Here is a 20,248-nt window from a genome sequence, read left to right as displayed (position 1 = left end):
ACTGCCCAAGCCTGAAACCAGGAGCGCGCTTCACCACAAAACTTCCATCACTTTCTAGCGTAGCCACTAGTAACGCGCAACGCGCGCCCGCATTGGGCGGGGCGAAGGAAGAAAAACGGAAGCTGGTATCGTAAGGTGGGCGTGTCCTCAAGGAGGTGGGTGGGGTTTGGCGAGCCAATGCGTAACCATAACAACAACGCCAACATCCCTGCCCTCGTGCCTCACTGGCGGGTTGGGAGGGCGCGTGATACAGTGGTAGGCGGGGCCAGTGACGTGTAAGTGGGTAGGAGCTGTGTTAGGGCTCGGTGTACGGTAGTGACTGTCTACATCCCCTCAGTGTACTGACAGAGGAGGGTGTCTCTCTCTAATAACGATAATTGAGGATGGGAGATGTCACTATGGCGGGGCCAGCGGCTGCAGTGCCCCGAGATGTGAACGCATGTCTAGATGTATATGGAGGGGTTGTCACTGTGATGTAGGACAGCATCAGTCACATTGTTACCCGCTGCATGTGGGCAGCAGTGCGTGTGCGTGGTCGATGGGTTTGGAAAGTAGTTTAGAAGAGTGAGTGGCTGCGCAGTGTTATGGTGCGTACACACTGGGCGATAAAGTGGACGACTGAACGATATCGTTATTGTTCAGTCGTCCACTTTATCGTCCATTTGTAACCCCAGAAAGATGAACGATGACGACGACGCGCGTTCCCGCGGGTCGTTCGTCATCATCGTTCCTCGGGCTGACATGCAGGCCAACCTGACGATCTCGTCAGGCTGCTACATGTCAGGGAATGGGGGAGAGAGCCCGGCGCTGAACGATATCGTTAATGATATCGTTGAGCGGCTGTGCTCAATGTCATGAACGACATTGAGCACAGCCTGCCAGGGACAACACTACACGATATCGCTCAGGGAGCATATCGTGTAGTGTGTACCCACCATTAGCGCCCTCAGTGATATCGTCTGTGACGCCTGACTTGTGCGTTACGTTCAGTGCAAAGACGCTGCTGCTGCTCTCTTCCCCCTCTCCATGTGGGAAGCGCCACAGGCAGAGCGCTCCAGTAATGGCACCGTACTGCGCTCCACTCTCCCATGGCAGATGCGTGAAGGGCTGCCAAGAGAAATCTTGGGCCCTGGTACAGCAATTTTCCGGGGGCCCCTCTGAAGGGAGTTTGGCCACAGCATATTGGGGGCACACCTGCGAGTCATAAGTATCCCGCCGATATCTGCTGCAGTCCTCCATTTTTGCTTTGGTTTTTATGGGGGCTGATTTTTAGCCAAATTTACCAATCTCCGGAATGTGATGAAGGCAGGAGCTTAGCCCTGGTCTGCTGACGCCATCTGAAGATGGTGTTAGCCCGTTGTAGGCTATGGGCTCAGTTCTCAGACACATGTGGTCAGCAGACTGCACATGCACAGTGGTATGCCCAGCTCCTGAAGGAGTCACAAGCCTTTACTACTTACACATCCCCTGTAAGTGTATTTTAATACATTTGGGCTAATCATAATTTCTTATTGCCACAAATAGCGCTGATAAGAAATTATAATTATCGGGTCTAAGACTCGATAACTATATATGCCCCTAAATAACACAGTATAATCCCTCCAAAGCAGAAAAATATTTGTTTGTTCCCTTTCATGAAGGAAGCAAGCATTTCTTTACAAAAAAATTCAAATAGGGATCTTCATATAAGAAAATGCAGATGAGGCAATGCAATTTTTCATGTCTATTCCCCTAAATATGTTTTATGCAGCATCCAGGGCCACAGGTTTAATAACATAGATACATCCTGATTTGCAGAGCCAGATATAAAACTTATAGGCATCTAATATCAGGCAGAAATCACTGCTGTCCAGTTGAACTTACTTTATTAGAAAGTATGTGTCAGAGTTCAGCCGGGATAGGCCATCCCTTACCGTCCCGCTGGCTTCCTCTGACTTCCCGGGCATCGGGCGGCTGGTGCGGCGACGTGGGAGGTGCTGAGCATTCTCCCTGATGCTGGTGTCTCGGGCGGCCTGGTGTGCGGGGATCGGAGTCCCTGTCATGGGCGCCGCCATGATACTTCCTTTTCTGACTGTCCTTCCTTCCCTGACAGTCTGGCCGGTCAGCTGACGCTGTGGACCAATCATTGGGCTTCCAGGGGTATATATCCGGCTCCTGAGTATCAGGTAGTTGCCTGAACAGCCATTGTCGCTGCTAGTGTTACTAGTGGTCTCTCGTTCCAGGTTCCCTTGCTTCCAGTGATCTATTCCTGTGTGCAGCAATATCGTTTATCTCACCAATGGTTTACCACCTCAGCCTGTGTGCAGCTATATCGTCCATCTCACCAGTGCTTTACCACCTCAGCCTGTGTGCAGCTATATCGTCCTTTTCACCAGTGCTTAACCACCTCAGCCTGTGTGCAACTATATCATCAGTGCTTAACCACCTCAGCCTGTGTGCAGCTATATCATCAGTGCTTTACCACCTCAGCCTGTGTGCAGCTATATCATCAGTGCTTTACCACCTCAGCCTGTGTGCAGCTATATCATTCATCTCACCAGTGCTTTACCACCCCAGCCTGTGTGCAGCTATATCATTCATCTCACCAGTGCTTAACCACCTCAGCCTGTGTGCAGCTATATCATCAGTGCTTAACCACCTCAGCCTGTGTGCAGCTATATCATCAGGGCTTAACCACCTCAGCCTGTGTGCAGCTATATCATCAGTGCTTTACCACCTCAGCCTGTGTGCAGCTATATCATTCATCTCACCAGTGCTTTACCACCCCAGCCTGTGTGCAGCTATATCATTCATCTCATCAGTGCGTTACCACCTCGCCTGTGTGCAGTATACCTCCATTCCACCAGTGTGTTACCACCGCCGCCTGTGTGCAGTATACTATCCATTTCACCAGTGCTTTACCATCACAGCCTGAGTGTAGTTATACATACCAAAATCTCCAGCGTTGTAATCTCTTTCTGGCTCCAGTACTACTAGCCACCTTGTTACTGGACTCTGTGGTCCCTACCTACGTGTTACAGTATTGCACCGTGGTGCACTCTTTCTGACCGGCAACCTGGTAGAGTGTGTCCGCAGTGCACACTTCCTTGTACCTCAAGTACAGTGTCCCTACGTGCCCCTTACTGGCACCGACCCTTTGGGCCACGAGTGTTCATCTCTCCTTTTTCCCACAGGCTTTGGTCACCTAGTCAAAGGACCGCTACCTGCTTACGAGGAGCAGCTCAAGCCCATATCCCGATTGGTGGGGTCACTGGCGAACACCATCTCATGGGTTAGATTCCGCACCTTTGACTAGGTCTCGCCAACGACCAAGACCTGTGGATGCGGAGGTCACACATTCAGGCCCCTCGCCTCCGTTTCCTCCCGCAGCCTCAGGCCTCAGCTTCCAGAAAACCGCCTCCCAGCATGACAGTATGATTTTACCTAAACCACAGAGTATGTGTGGTGGGGGGAGGAGTATGGCAGAATTGGGGAGGGGGGATTTTGGAAGTATGAGGGGGGGACTGGCAGTAAGGGGGAGATGTATGGTAGTATGGGGGGGAGTCTGGAAGCATGGAGGGTGGTATGGCAGTATGGGTAGCAGCAAGAAAGGGGGTGTCTGGTAATAGGGAGAAGTTAAGTCTGGTAGCAGGGAGAGATGTACCGTCTGATGTACTGGCGACAGGAGGGGTGTTCTGGAAGCAGGGAGGGAAGGGGGTGTCGAAGCAGGGAGGGAAGGGGGTGTCTGAGGCAGGGAGGTGGGGCTAGTGTCTGGAGGTAGGGTCTCTAGAAGCAGGGTAGAGGTAGGTGGGTAGGATTGTGTATCAGCGTCATTGGTGCCTCTGGACAGCTCCTCTAGCATCGGTGATGAGCCGCACACAGCTGGGCAGCCTGGATCACGAACACTTTACGACAATCTCTACAATCCCCCCCCCAAGCAACCATCACCAGATTACATTACTCCCTAGATTTCCACCATACTTTCCAACACTCTCTGATTGTCAGGCCCTGAAATAGTAGCAATCTCCCTGTCTCCCTGAAGAGTCTACCAATCTCACTGATTGCACATTACCCCCATTATGAAGCTGTTATATAAAAAGAAACAGATATATACATTCAAATGGGATCATTAGTATCATTTCCCTGCATTGGTTATAAGACACAATGATCCCCATGGTTATATGCGTTTTCTGAAAAGTATCAGTGTATTTTCATCAACAAGTAGATCTTACTAACTGCTTTGGGGCTCATTTACATTTGGATGTAAATCAATTTAATGGCACGCCTCTCAGATATAGCAGTACACGCCCACTATACCACCGCGCTCATAGGTGTTACTTTCACAATCTCCCTGAAATGCTTTTTCAAAAGTAGGCGAGTATGATTTAAACACACAGGAAAAGCTTTATTCCGTTATATAGGAGAATACAAGACAGTGATAAAATCAGTACACTGTATTAAATTGCTTTTACTTTTCACAGTTGATTAAGATTCTCTGATTTAATTTGACAATCTTGACTATGTAAAATAAAACTGCTTTGTTCATCTTGAATCAGGGTGTCCGGTTTGTCACCTATGATTTACAGTTAACGGGCGATGTGCTATCTTCTTAATTCAGGGTGCATACTGGCTTTAGGCAAAATGGGGACTATGCAGATATAAAGGAGCAAGACTGTAACTAGTGGTGTGCCATCACACTAGGAGCAGTACCATTGCTGCCTGGTTGCACCTTTCTTCAGCTTGTGGGGTACCTGGAGGAACCCCCAACTTCCTTTTCTTCTGTGACAGCATAAGTGCTGTGTACAGTAGGTGCCAGTCCAGGGAATGGAAGTGTCCTGCTATAGTGTTCTATAGGAACATAGGAGCCAATTCAATTGAAGTTGGTCCAGGAGCTATTCTATTCACCATGTGGTTTAGTCTGACTATAACAAGTTAAGTGGGAGAATGCCGATTCTCATGACTTAACCTGGATGTTTAGTCGCGAGAACCGGCATTCTCTGAGTATAGTGCTGGCCACGACGCTGTAATCACCGCACTAAGCCAGCAAACGGAGTTCGGTCAGCACTACACAGTGCCAAACACACAGCCGCCGGCAACGGCAGCTGTGTGTTTGTTGTAATTAGCAGCCGATGAGAGTCTGTCAGAGCTGAGTGTGCGCTGCTGCTCCCACTGCGGGAGCCATCTTCCGGCTCCAGCAGTGGGTAATGAGAGAGACGTCATTCTCTCCCATAATACAAAGCGGCCGGAGGAGCTGATAGCAGCGTCGGGACCAGGAGCGGGGTTTCAGGTAAGTGTTTTTTTTTTAATTATGTCTCTCTACTGGGCGGGGCTACTACTGGGGGCAGTACCGGGGGGGATATTACAACTGGGGGCACTACCAGGGGGGGATTACTACTGGGGGCACTACCAGAGGGGGATATTACTACTTGGGGCACTACCTGGGGGGGATATTACTACTGGGGGCACTACCAGGGGGGATATTACTACTGGGGGTACTACCAGGTGGGATTACTACTGGGGGCAGTACCAGGGGGGGGATTACTACCAGTAGCTGCTGCATTTCCCACCCTAGGCTTATACTCGAGTCAATAAGTTTTCCCAGTTTTCTGTGGTAAAATTAGATACCTTGGCTTATATTCGGGTCGACTTATACTCGAGTATATACGGGTATGTTTGATTTTTTTTCTTTTTACTATTCCCTTTTTCACTGCAGGTATATTGTTGTATTAGAGGAACTGATGACCAGGTACAGCTACAGGTCATACTGAACCTACACCTTTCAGAATTGTCTTTTGATATGTCAAATGGACCAGAACTGACAGTATAGGCCTGCACAGCAGCTTTAGGTCAGCACTAGTTCAGGAAATGGCTGGCAGGAGATACTCCAGAACAAATAGTATGAGCAGGTCTTGGCAAAAGTGTCCAAAATGTAGGAGCCAGCCCTAAGTTAGGAGCCTTTGTATTGTGAGGCATATCTTGTGCCTGGTATAACATACACATTCATGTCTGATACAATGCTCATAAGCAGAATCATATCTGGTGCTAACTGCGATATGTGGCCAGGTTCCAACCATAGGTCCTTAGTAATACTCATCCTGTTATGTAATCTCTTACTGTAGTGTTCAGCAAAGCCACACTGGGCCTGATTCAGAGAGTGAGAAAAAGACAAAAATGTGTCTGGCGCTAGGTGAACAAGGGGGTCAAATATAGGTGCAGCAGCAAAAAAAAGAGGTAATTGTCAACCTCACTGAAATGACAAAACTAAAAAGATAACTGCGCTCCAAATTTGAGCTGGGACATTGGTAAATACACAATTTTGAATGTTAATAATAATTATTTGTTTATTAAACACATGAATAATACAAATAAATGGCTCAATTAAGCCCAATAATAAAATAATAATAAACACAGAGTTGATCAAGCTCTCTATGTAATAGATTATGAAAATTGTCCAGCTAATTCATTCGCTTGACTGATGTTTTGGTGACAGGTGATTTCTACTATTAGAGATATATATGTGCAGAGGAAATTCAGGGGAACATTATTGTAACAATTGCAACATAGTTGCCGTATGGACATAATTCTATTACAACCAGGAATATCCACAGTCAAGTAGCTTTATCAGTCTACTTTTAGCTGTTCATGGAATATATATTTGCTTGACATTATTACTCCTAATTAATTTATATTTTATTACATAGAGAGCTTGATCAACTCTCTGTGTTTATTACTATTTTATTATTGGGTTTAATTGAGCCATTTAAACAAATATAATTATTAACATTCAGAATTGTGTATTTACCAATGTCCCAGCTCAAATTTGGAGCACAGCTATCTTTTTCGTTTTGTCTGATTCAGAGAGTGACACAATGCCAATTCTTCTGCGTATGCGTCAAGTTAATTTTTGTTGTTGTTGTGCACAGTGAGGATTTACTTACAAAGTGATTTGACAGGCAGGGACCATTTGTGGGCGGCAACAATCACAGGCGCATTGTGACCGTTTTCAGGATGTCTCAGACTGCGACTGCAATCCCGCACGCAGTAAAAATGGCTCTGGCATTTCAGTTCACGTTGCCAATCTGTGCGACCATAAGGTTACTCAGAACTGAAGGCCAATTATCAACTGATCTGCGACCTATGCTGTGTCTTTCTACGCAGCCGCTTGGATCTGCACAGCTGCAAGTGAGTGACAGCTGCTGCTTACAAATTTGCAGCTGTGGTGGCACTAGCTTAGATCTCTGAATCAGCCCTCTTTGCTATATATGTTCATTTAGTAAATTTGAGTGACCGTCTTTGATTTCACGTTGCAATCTTTTAACTATCAAGTCATGATTACTTTCATATTTGCATCCGTTACATCGAGCATAATAAATGTTTAACCTAGTAATCATTCCCTGGGAACTGTTTTTGTTATATATTTTGTTATATTCTCCTGTGCTGTGTGGGTTTCCTCCCACAATCCAAATATATACTGGTAGGTTAATTGGCTCCTGTCAAAAATTAACCCCAGTGTGTATGTGTGTGAGCATATGGTAGGAATGAATAGCCAAGTAGTCTCTGTAAAACACTGCGGAATATGTGTGCGATATATAAATAACTGATAATAAATAAATAATAGTACATAGCAAAAGTGGTCCAAGGAAGGACAACCGGTGAACCGGTGACAGGGTCATGGGCATCCATGCATGGAGAGCGAAGGCTAGCTCGTAGCATAAATTGCTGAAAAAGTTAATGCTGGCTATGATAGAACGGTGCATTACAGCTTACTGCGTATAGGGTGACCTGATGTGATGAGTCACAGTTTTTGTTACATCATATGGATGACCGCTTGTATGTGTGTTTACCTGGAGAAGAGATGGCACTTTGGGAAGAAGGCAAGCAGGCGGAGGGAGTGTCATGCTCTGGGCAATGTTCTGCTGGGAAACCTTGGGTCCTTGCATTTATGTGGATGCTACTTTGACACATACTATCTACCTAAACATTGTTGCAGACCAAGTACATCCCTTCTTGGCAATGGTATTCCCTGATGGCAGTGTCCTCTTTCAGCAGAATAATGTACCTTGACATAATGCAACAAAAAAGATCAGTAATGGCTTGCAGAACTTGACAAATAGTTCAAAGTGTTGACTTGGCCTCCAAATTCCCCAAAAGTCAATCTGATCAAGCATCTGTAAAATGTGCTAGAAAAACAAGTCTGAGCTATGGAGGCCCCACTTTGCATCTTACAAGACTAAAAAGGTCTGCTGCCAACATCTTGGAGCCAAATACCACAGGACACCTTCAGACAGGTCAGAGCTGTGATGGTGGCATGAGGGGGACCTACACAATATTAGGCAGGTGGGTTTAATGTAATGTACATTTTGTTTAGTGTATGAGGTGTGGTTATTAAATAATGAAACTGTACTTGTAAAAAATAAACCATACTGCATGAGTTAAAATGCTTAGTTCAAAAGTAGAGCAACGTGTTAACTTAAAATGTTTAGTTAAATTGAACAAAACGCCCACTGAATTTTACCATATGCTGTCCGAGGGGAAGATTGTATGACATGTGCACATGTGTTTGAGCGGCACAAAAGATTTAGTGACAGTCATGAGGATGACGAAGATGATTAACCATCCAGATCTTTAAAAGACAAAAGTTTGTGCTAAGATGGTTCCAAGGCTTCTCACTGCCAGGTAGTAAGGAAATCGAAAGCAAATTTGTACAGACATTTTGGAACAAATTCAAGCAGATTCGCATGTTTTAAATAAAGTTATTACCTGTGATGAAACATGGTTATTCCAGTACGATCCTGTGACAAAACGCCAGTCCATGCACTGGAAAGTACGTCAAAGCAAATACAAATTCAAAGCCATGTTATTTGTTTTCTTTGATATCAAGGGTATTATTTTGGAAGTATTGTGGGTACCAGAAGGCGCAACAGTGAATCAACATTGCTACAAAAAGGTTTTAGCAACTCTGCGGGAAAGAATCAGAAAAAGAGGCCAGAGTTGTGGAAAAATGGTTTCATCTTGCACCAAGACAGCGCACCAGCTCATACAGCTCTCTGTGAAAGAGTTTTTGGCCGAGAAACATAGCAGTGCAAGGACACCCTCCATACTCGTCAGAACTAGTATTGTGTGACTTCTTTATTTTCCCTAAAATCAAATCTGTACACAAGTAAACTCATTTTGCATCAGTTACTGAGGTAAAAAAGAAAATGACGGAGCTGCTGAGACAGCTGACAGAAGGGGATGCAGAAGGGGAGTACATAGGAGGGGAACAGAGTTAAAATGTACTTAATACAATTAAACAAATTATAGCATCAGTCTCATTATTTAATAGCCACACCTCAGATATATTCCAGTTATTTCAATGCACATTATTAGACTCCATAATACACATCATTTAATATATATTAATGTAAAATAGCGGTTTTCTTTCCACGTTAAGATTCTGTTTAAAACTAATAGGGGTATATTTACTAAAGTGAGAGTCTTTAGAAATGGAGATGTTGCCCATAGCAACCAATCAGATTCTACTTAACATTCAACTACTACCTTCTAGAATATAATAGCTAGAATCTGATTGGTTGCTATGGGCAACATCTCCACTTCTAAAAACTCACATTTATATCAAGACAAAAAATCTAAACAGAAAAACCCTTTGTAAAGACAATAGTGAAAACCTTAATACATTTGTTTGTGAAATTCTAAAGGGATCAGTGTCTATTGTCGTTTGTCATGGGGGGTTATGTAATAGTTGCTGATTTCACGGAGCTGTCTGTTTTTCTGCGAGATTGCGCCTAAATTTAAAGTTATAGTTATAAGGCTGGTTCAGCCTTATAATTTATTGCTTCTTTAAATTTAGCCACAATCTTGCAGAAAAACAGAAGGCTCTGTGAAATCGGCAACTATTACATGGGATGTCGGCGCTCGGGATCCCGGCGGTCAGAATCCTGATGACGGAATCCCGACCAGGTTACAATCCCGATGCCCCCAAGTAAGTAAGCCTAACCTAACCCCTCCCCCCTGCCAAACAGTATGTAACCTAGACCAGTGTGGAACTGATTAGTTCAAGGCACCCTTCAGCAGTATAAAAAAGAGGTATGCCAACCTCATTTAAACACAAGAATACACAAAAGTATACTGCACTGGTGTGTCTCAGTTAAAACACAGCAAATGTATAAATAAATAACTATAGTTTATTAAAACCCAAAAAATAGATAGTGACATATAAGAATAGTAGATTATCTCATGGTGTAGATAATTAGTAGCAGCTTGATGAGTTCACGTTCAACATATAGTCATTGATTACACAATATTGCAACAATGTTGTATTGGATACACAATTAATATCCTAAGAGTATCTAAATGTTAGCAAACACATATGCAATAAAGCGGTTATATAAATACAGCAGACAGTCAATTTTCCTTAATACAGGACATGAAAAAGATAATCCGATATAATAAATGGTTAAACAACCCAGATAATGACCATAGCTTTTGTCCAGCTAATTCAGGGATGGGGAACCTCAGGCTTGGGGGCCGTATAAGGCCCCCTGAATCATTTTGTCTGGCCCTCTGAGCTTTTTCCTGCTAGCCTCATCTGGTGAGCAGGGTGCCTAGAATGGCGCTCTGAAGCCAGAATCTATGCAGCAATGCCACCTGGAGTGTCCTTAGGATGCTTCAGATGGTCACACTGCTGCTCTTACAGCACCCTGGAGCATCCTCAATATGCTTCAGGCATTATTGTAATAACGGACAATTGTGGCCCCGTCTGGTGTGACATCTCACAGAAGGGGCGTGGCCTGCACTGGGCCCGCGAATAATGTGATATATGTAACAAAATGTCCCTCTGCAGAAAAAAGGTTCCCCACCCCTGATCTTATTGAAAAAGTCCTGGATCACAATGGATATAAGTCAATAGTGGTTAGTTAGAAAGTATCAGTCCAGCTGTAAACAATATAGGGCAGGTAGCATCTAGCCCACAGGTTCTCAAACTCAGTCCTCAAGACCCCAAACAATGTTTTGCAGGTCTCCTCACATAATTACAAGTGAAATAATTAGCTGCACCTGTTGATCTTTTAAAACGTGTCAGTGAGTAATGAGTACACCTGGGCACCTGCTTGGTGACCTGGAAAAGGTGAACTGTGTGGGGTCCTTAGGACCGAGTTTGAGAACCACTGATCTAGCCCAATAGAGGTAACTTACTCTGTGTTCCTTTTAAAAGAGAGTTCACTCAGCCGAGTAATAACTCTTGTCCGGGTCCCAATCTGCGGCAGGTGTCGCTCCCTAGTGGACCACGGCCGCGCCATTCAACTCCGTGCAGTGTCTGGGCTCCCCGAGATGGAAGATGGGGGTAGTGACGTGAGCCGCAGCCACTGCAGGTAAGGCCCACTGACCGGATGACTCCAATATTGCAGGCGCTGTTTCAGCCTCAGCCGCGACCAAGTCTGTAGGGGGTGAATGGCTCCTCTTCCTTTGGACAAAGAGTAGGCTGAAGTAATGTAAGTACCTCAATTGTTTTTTTAAATTAAAGTGCAGATACAATAAACAGGAGCAGCAGGAACCCCTTTTCGGCAATGGCTTTTATCAAGCTGAATGACTCCTGATTTCCTGGGTCATGTTTAAATAGAAAGATCTTTTCTTTCATTGGTTAATTAAAATTAACTCATTCATATGTTATCTTAACCATTAGTAGGCATTAAGCTAAGGTTTAGCACAGTATGAGCTAATCCAGTTACCTGTGATTTACTCACAGGTGCGAGTAATTGTAACTATATGCCGCACATACGGTACCGCTGGATTCATAGATTTTTGTTCGCAGCCCCATAGGTCTGTGTACAAAAATCCACAAATCTAGGCCGAGATAGGGCAACGAGGAGTAGAGTTCCAATGCTGTTGCCAGGGTTTACACACCGTTACAATGGCAACTCGCCCCCCTTGCATGAGCTCTATGAGTAGACATATAGTAAGAATTAATAGGGGAGAAGATATATAGTGAGAAAAACAATGGAGAGACAAAGTTATGCAAGGGACTCCCAAGGAGGCCCAAACATTGTCATCAGATGATAGGAGAAAACAGAAGCCTGGTTAGCAAGTAAATTAATTAGTATATTGGAAGTGCATAAAACATTGCTAGACAATGTTCTGCACTGATGAATCCCATAGTTGCCAATTGTTTAAAATATCAGTTTTTGTCCCAATATTTAACTTTTAATTCTTATTATTTGCACAGTACCACTTATTTTGTTTAAGGATGGGAGTTGGTGAGTTACCATATCTTTATGTCATTCCTACAGTGCATTATTGAAGACTTGGGGCAGGGCCTATGTACCAGTTATTACTGAGCAAAATAAAAAAAGAGAACCATTGGAAGCAGAGTGCACCAATCAGAGGAGTCTAGAGTACCTGGAAAGCCCAACCTTCGACCAAAGAACACCCCCCATCAGACCAAAGCTGTCTTATAGTGGTATCCAGTTAGCCCCGAACAGTGGCCCTGATTCAGAGCCGGACGCTCTGACAGAGCGCTCGCTCTGAATCAGGGCGTCTTTTTATTTTTTATGGAGCGGCCTCCTGGCCACTCGCATTGCTGTGGGTTGCCACCCACAGCTAATGCGAGCGGCCAGGATGATGGTCACGATGGTTAAGACCATTGCGACCATCGGGCTTGCGATGAGACCCTTGTTGTAGGGTCTCGTGGCCGCAAGCCCCAGAGAGCTTTCGGCTCAAACAGAGCCGAAAGCTCTCCCACTGACATCACTTGTGATGTCAGTGGGGCCGCCCCCAGACGGTAGGCGTTCTCATGGGAACGCCTCCGTCTGGGCAGCCACCCCCCCGGTCCGCCCACCAAAGGGGGCGTGCTGTCACTCAACATCAACAGCACACCCCCTTTGGTGCGAGACCCGGAGCAACGGATTGCCCGCCGCTATCCGGGTCTCGCGTATGTGCACGACGGAGCCGGCTCCGTTGTGCGCATGCGCTCTGGGCCACCATTGACCTGGTTGCGAGCGCTCAGCGCTTGCGACCGGGTCTGAATCAGGCCCAGTGTTCGGGCACTAATGGATCCTCCGGGGATATCCAATTAGCCCCGAAGTCCGTATCGACGCCAGCACTTATTGGGGATTTTTTTTTTGGTACCTTATGTGTCCTGAAACATTATCCCTGAAAAGTGCAGTTTTTTCGACAGCGCAATGGCGAAAACACGAACATTAAGTTATCACGAATCCTATGTGCTTTTGGGTGCATTATCCTATTTGTTCATCCGAACAAATAGGATAGGGTGAAAAAAATGGAGATTATAGGCGAAAAATCCCTGTTTTTCACCCCCGAAAAAATATTGAGGCTAATTGGATATCGCACATAGGGGGTCATTCAGACCCGGTCGTTAGCGCCGCTGCGCTCGGACCGGGTTGATGGCCCCCCACAGAGCATGCAACGACGGCGCCGGCGCCGTCTTGCGCATGCGTGAGACCTGCTACGACCGACAGCGCTGGTCGTAGCGGGTCTCGATCCAAAGGGGGCGAGCTGTCGATGTTGATTGACAGCTCGCCCCCGTTTGGAAGGCGGGCCGGGGGGGTGGCAGTTCAAACGGAGGCGTTCCCATGGGAACGTCTGCCATTTGGGGGAGGCCCCACTGACATCACTAGTGATGTCAGTGGAGAGCTTCCGGCTCTGACAGAGCCAGAAGCTCTCTGGGGCTTACGACAAGGGAGACCCTACCCTAGGGTCTCGTCGTAAGAGACCATCGCGAGCATCACCGGAGCGGTCGTTAGAGCTGTGGGTGTTAACCCACAGCCTAACGACTGCAACAGAGGCGGGCGGACAGGATGCAAGTGGCCGCCCAGTTTCTGAGCGACCGCTTGCATCCTCCGACCGCCTCTGAATGAGGCCCATAGTCTCTACACTGAGCTGCTGCGCATGCCTGTCAGCTCCTCTTACAAAGCTCTTGTTGTCAAAGCTCAGTGTACAGGATAGATGTGGAAGGAGAGCTACTTTGCATGTCCAGCCATAATTCCTTCCACAAGACATGATTGCAGAGATTGTTAATCGAGCGGCAGAGGTGGGTCACGTTAACAATTTCAGATAATTGCTATTAAGCTTATTTTATTTTTTTTTGTTTTATATTTTTTAATTATAGAAAAAAAAAGAATTAGAAAAAAATGGAAAAACCAGATAGATGTGAATTAACTAGAATAAGTACTTTTTTTAAATTAAATAATGTAAACAGCAATAAAAGCTTTATTACAAGAATAAACTTTTCTATGATTTTGTTGTAAAAATATTTGATGATATGGTTAACAGAACGGTGTACCACCTTAATACTGGATAAATAGGCTGCACCAATAGGGGTTATTGGTGGCTGTAGCCTTAATATATATATACTGTATATATTCAATTAGCCCAAATAATTTTTCTGGGGCAAAAAATCTGGTCTTTTCCTTATTTTTAAGCTTCGGGCACGAAAACACATAGAATCCGTGATAAGTTCACGGACCTGTGTGTTTTCGCGGGCAACATCCTGAAAACATGCTAATTATCTGAAGCCTGCTGAGGTCTCGAAAAAAAAATTCTGATGCAGCCGCGCTTCGGGGCTAATTGGAAAGAGCAGGGCGATCAATTAACGCGCAGTAATTTACCGCAGCTGATTAAATTCCCCCAATAAAGTGAAGCGAAACCAAACTCTCAACCTGTTTCTCCAGTAAATGTTATTTTTGCGGTTTGATAAATCAGCCTGTGTTTTATACCTATAACCACCTATTAATGATGTATCATGGGCCATTGTTGTGTACATGACTCTCAGGCTAAAATTTAACAGCCTGCCAGTCTGTACCTCTTGGCAAAGCAAATGCCTATGGACTCGATTTGTAGGGATACAGAACAACTGCACATAAAATCAGATTGCAGTCATTATCCAATATGGTTGTCTTTCAGCATTGACTGATATCTGATCAATAGAAATTGGCAATCCATCTGGCAGATGGAAATACAGCATGTGCAGGCACATTTATAGTGAGTGGTCATTTATTATAATATTTATTTATTACACCGACTCTTCCCATGTAATCTCTCTAACAGTGACAGCATTATATGTGAAAACATTGTTATATAAAACAAGCAGCAAGTACCAACATAAAGTGTGTTTGCAGTTTAGTCGAAAAATTCACTAGACAGAATACTTCAATGACTCTGTATTCAGCATGGTAGTGAGTGCTTGATATGCATGAATGTATCAGGAACAGCAGTATATGTTGGGGTTTCAAACACAACTATGTCACTGACTTAGTAAGAAAGGGCCATCATCTACCTAACATTTAGCCAATAATTAAAAGGGCTTGTAGAGGCTAATATTATTTATACAGACATGATGTAGAGAGTAGAAATACAATAATTAATGATACTTTAGTATTGACCACCATAGATGGATTTAAACCCTTGGACAGAAGTCATCGATGGTTTGTGTACTGCACATGCATAGCCGGCACTTGCACATGCGTAAAACACAATTGTGTTTCACCATCAGACTCAGCTATCGATATTATACCATAGGTGGCTGGCCATCAGTAGTTGTTAAACCATCGATGGTTAATGGCCAACTCTAAGTTAATTGGTTTCTGACAAAAATTAAACCTGGTGTGTATGTGTTTACATGTGGTAAGGAATATAGGGCCTGATTCAAAGTTGTATGCAAGCCCAATGGTTTGCATACAACTGCGATTGTTGGAGATCTGCACATTCGCAGGTCTCTTTCTGCGACTACGGTTGCACTCTCCTTAAGCCGTAGCATGAATGACATGCTGTGCCGGTTTGGGGTGGGGAATGGGCAGCGATGGCCAGCATTCCCAAAAACGGTGCGTGTTGATATATATGGTTGAACAGAAATGCAGAGAACTGCTGACCAATATACTTAAAGGGTATCTGGTCTTTTTTGGATGATATTAGGAACATACATAATGACAAATAATACACTGATTTATCAAATAAAGGAGCATGTATAGTCAGGTCGGTCCTGCAGTGTAATGATGCATCCTGCTTGATGCTATACTCCTACTGGCCAATAACTATCAGTCGCATAGTGATATCTCAGAAAAAAGAAGGACAGTGTTGGAGGTTATTTAAGATTTTTAATCAACATAGAAAATATAACAATAAAGTGACCAACTGTCGAAGAGGCCAGTCTATATAACAATGCAGTGTTCCTCTCATGTGTGCTCACGTGGTGCCAGGTTACAAAGAAGGTTACCTAAGATTTCAAGTGCAGTTCACATGCTGAATATGTTCCTGTTATTCTGGATATTTCCATTCAGGACACCTGTTTATATAATGCAAAAACATCAATGATTGGCACTAATTGTAAATATTCATTAATAAAGGAAAATTATTAAATTCAGATATTTCATTAATTTAGTATTAAAAAAAGATACAAGAATTTAATTATCATTTTATGTTAATACCATAAATCAGATAAAAAAAATATATACAGTTATTAACAATAGGTTATATAATTATAGTAAGATATTTTCTTGCATGTTACATAATGATACAAAAATTCAATAAAGACTAAAGATAAAACTTAAAATAGGATAACTATAGCGTAAAACAACAATAACTTACAATTGAAATGGGGATAGATGGATGGAAAGTTAAGGATTTATGAGAAAAAAAGGCAAGAAAAAAATAATAATTAATTAGATACTCAAATTACAAATATTAATATTGGGCCTGATTCGAGTTGTACGCTATGACAATGTTCGCAAATGGAGCAATTTTTGCTGCTGCACATGCGTCTGTGATGCATTTCACATGTGTCAAGGTACATTACCGTAGTCGTACGCTGCAAGTCTTTGATTGACAGTCAGGGAGCATATGGGGATGCAACGGGGAGTGTTGAATAAAAGCACAGATGTGTCACAACCGTTTTGGGGGCATCACATCCTGCACCTTTGATCCCGTACAACGGAAAACATGGCTCCGGCGTCTCAGTCACGATGAAAATTCTAAATGACCATGCTGTTTGCCTGATCTGCACCTGATGCTGCATATGTGTATGCAGTTGTGAACAGCTACAATTGTGGGCATCTCAGTACAAGTCCCGGCCATATTTGCATTAGCATATTTTCTCATATCCACATCTGTGAAAATCGCAGCTGCGGGTTCATTAGTGTACAAATCTGAATCAGGCCCATTGTTTACGATTTAATATATTTTATTTTGGAAAAGTTATGTGATTGAATGCTTCATTGAACTCAGGGCCTGATTCAGACCCGCTCACGAGCGCTGAGCACTCGCAAGCGGGTCGATGGTGCCCTAGTGCGCATGCGCACGACGGAGGCTGCTCCGTCGTGCGCATGCGCGAGACCCGGCTAGCGACGGGGAAGCTGTCGCTCCGGGTCTCGCACCAAAGGGGTCGTGCTGTCGATGTTGATTGACAGCACGCCCCCTTTGGTGGGAGTCCCGGGGGCGTGGCTGCCAGACGGAGGCGTTCCCATGGGAATGCCTACCGTCTGGGTCCGGCCCCACTGACATCACTAGTGATGTCAGTGGGAGTGATTTTGGCTCTGATAGAGCCAAAATCACTCCAGGGCTTGCGGTCACCGAGACCCTACCGCAGGGTCTCGTCGCAAGCCCGATGGTCGCGATGGTCTTGACCATCGCGACCATCTTTTTGTCCGTTCGCATATGCTGTGGGTGGTCACCCACAGCTATGCGAGCGCCCAGGAGGCCGCTCCAAGTTTAGGTAGGAGGACCCTGATTCAGAGCGAGCGCTCTGGTCAGAGCGTCCGGCTCTGAATCAGGCCCTCAGACAGGTGTATGCTATGTAAAATGTATATACTTTAAAAAGATTTTTAAGTTTTATAACATGCCTGCATATATTAGTGTTTAGTCAATCAAACACCTATACATTTAGAAAGTGATGGATCATTATGAAATACTTCACAATGAGATATAAAGTTTATTGCTCATTTTAATCTTACAAGTTCTATTTCTTTATTTTCAAAATGTTTTCCTACATACTGTAAGCCACATTGAGAGGACAAACTATAAATTACATATTTACTTTTGGCATTTGATAAATGAGTCGATGCGGTATTGAAGTTTTGTTGTTATTATTATCCTTTATTTATATGGCACCATGGGATATAGTCATAATGTCGACATTGTTCATTTCAGCATCTGCAGAATGTTGACATGTTCACAATGTCAACATGTGAAATGTGGACAATCTGCAGGGGCCGGAGGGTTACGGTTGGGCTACGGCAGTGGAGGGTTAGGGTTAGACACTAGGGGGAGTGTAGACACCACTGTACCCACCATACCAGATAAGTCACCACTAGACTACCAGGGATGTTTTGTCAACATTCTAATCATGTCAACATTTCATCAGTTTCAACATGGTCAATTCGACATTATGTACATGTCAACATTATGAATGTCATCAAAATATACCACACTCTGGCACCACAAGGAGTCTGCAGCTCCTTACAAATTACATAAGCAGAAACAGCAAACAAAACAAAAAAAGAATGCAAAAACCACAATGTACAAAGCATTGAAGAAAATGGGATACAAGCTATATAAAGATTGCTGTATATGCAGTAATAATACCCATTTAAGCAGCACTGTGTCACGTTTGGAGTTCTTGTGCTGAGGGATTAGAAGTAGAGGTCCCAGGTTGGGAAAGGAACCGGGGTCGAGGGGCCTGAATGTATGTCCTCCTCATCCACAAGTACCTGATGTTGGTGAGACATGACCAAAGGCGCAGAGTCTAACCTACTGGGAGGTGTTCACCAGTGACCCCCTCCAAGCGGGATTTGGGTTTAAGCTGCAATCAGTAAGCAGGTTGCGGCCCTTTGGTCAGGTATCAGGCACAAGCGGGAAAACAGAGGAACACAATCCAGGTAAAGCACTGGAGAAAGGCTAGGAGTCAGTACTTGGATGACATACTGAGTACGCACACTGTTGATCCAGATGCAGAGCTGGTACAGAAGAATAGTACTTAGCAAATGTACTCGGTTGACACACACTGTGGCTCCAGATGCAGAACTGGCACAGGAGGATGACACTTAGGAGATTGTACTCGGATGATGTACTGAGTACACACACTGAAGATAACACTAGGAGTGAATCATTAGAAGAAAAGAGTGTGGAACCTGGAACACTGCAACAGCAAGTATTCACTGGAAGTAGCGATGTTGTACAGGCAACTTTCTGTTGTCCAGTGCTCGGCTGAATACAGTACCCTAAACACATTGGTTTGGTGTGGTTGGCAGTGGTGAGGAGATGATGGTATAAGTGAGGGAAGAAAAAGCACACAAGGGAAGAGGGCTCTCATGTGGGAGGAAGCAGACAGACAGGGGTGACACATACGGGAGAGACAGTGAGGAGCATAGAGCGGTCAGTTAGGATGAAAGCTAGAAGACTTTAATAAAGAAGTGGGTTTTGAAAGGTGGAGAGTCTGAGAGAGAGAGAGAGTTCCAGTGGAAAGCAGCGCCCGCAAAATTTTGAGGCAGAACTGGGAGAAGGTAATCAGTTGTGAGGAGAGGCAGTAGTCATTGGTGTGAGGTTGGTGAGAGAGAAAAAGGTTGAGATGGATGGGGGAGAGAATTGGATGAGGGCTTTATAGGTGAGTGTGAGGAGTTTGAATTGGGTTCTAGAGATGGGAGGCAGAAGCAATTCATTTGAAGAGGAAGATGGGCTGAGTAGTACCATTATTGGCAGATTAGAATGGAGAGAGGTGGGATTCAAGGAGGCCTGATGAGAAGAGGTTACAGTAGTCCAGTCTAGAGCTGACCATTGAGTGGATGAGGGTCTTTGTTCCCTCCAGGGTGAGAAGGTTCTGATCATGGAGATTTTTGGAAGGTTAAAGCATCAAGACTGGGATGACTTAATATAGGGTTTGAAGGAGACAGCAGAGTAAAGGAAAAGTATATGAGAGCAGTATTACGGGATAGAAATGATTGTGAGGTTGGCGATGGACATTAAAATCCAAGGAGGTGCAGGGACTCGGGAAAGTGGGAAGATGACTGGCCTACGCCCCTGATACTAATGTCTTAAAGTGTGTATAGGTAACAAAATGGTTATCTTTAAGAAGATATACTTGAATCTACAATATTTGTTCTAGAGAAGTGATTGGCAACAAGCAACCCTAGAGCCACATGCTGCCCTCTGAGTGTTCACCTGTGGCCACAACTCCTTCCTATTTTGTCATATTTGTTTGCTGTATCTTATAACACTTGTTTAAAATGCTTGCTTATGTGTTATTACAAATAAGTGTCACTTTCTTTGA

The sequence above is a fragment of the Taudactylus pleione genome, unplaced genomic scaffold (genome assembly GCF_031769625.1).
Source record: "Taudactylus pleione unplaced genomic scaffold, aTauple2 ptg000041l, whole genome shotgun sequence".
Classification (NCBI taxonomy): Eukaryota; Metazoa; Chordata; class Amphibia; order Anura; family Myobatrachidae; genus Taudactylus; species Taudactylus pleione.
The sequence above is the reverse complement of the archived record's forward strand: the minus strand, read 5'-3'. Positions refer to the sequence as shown.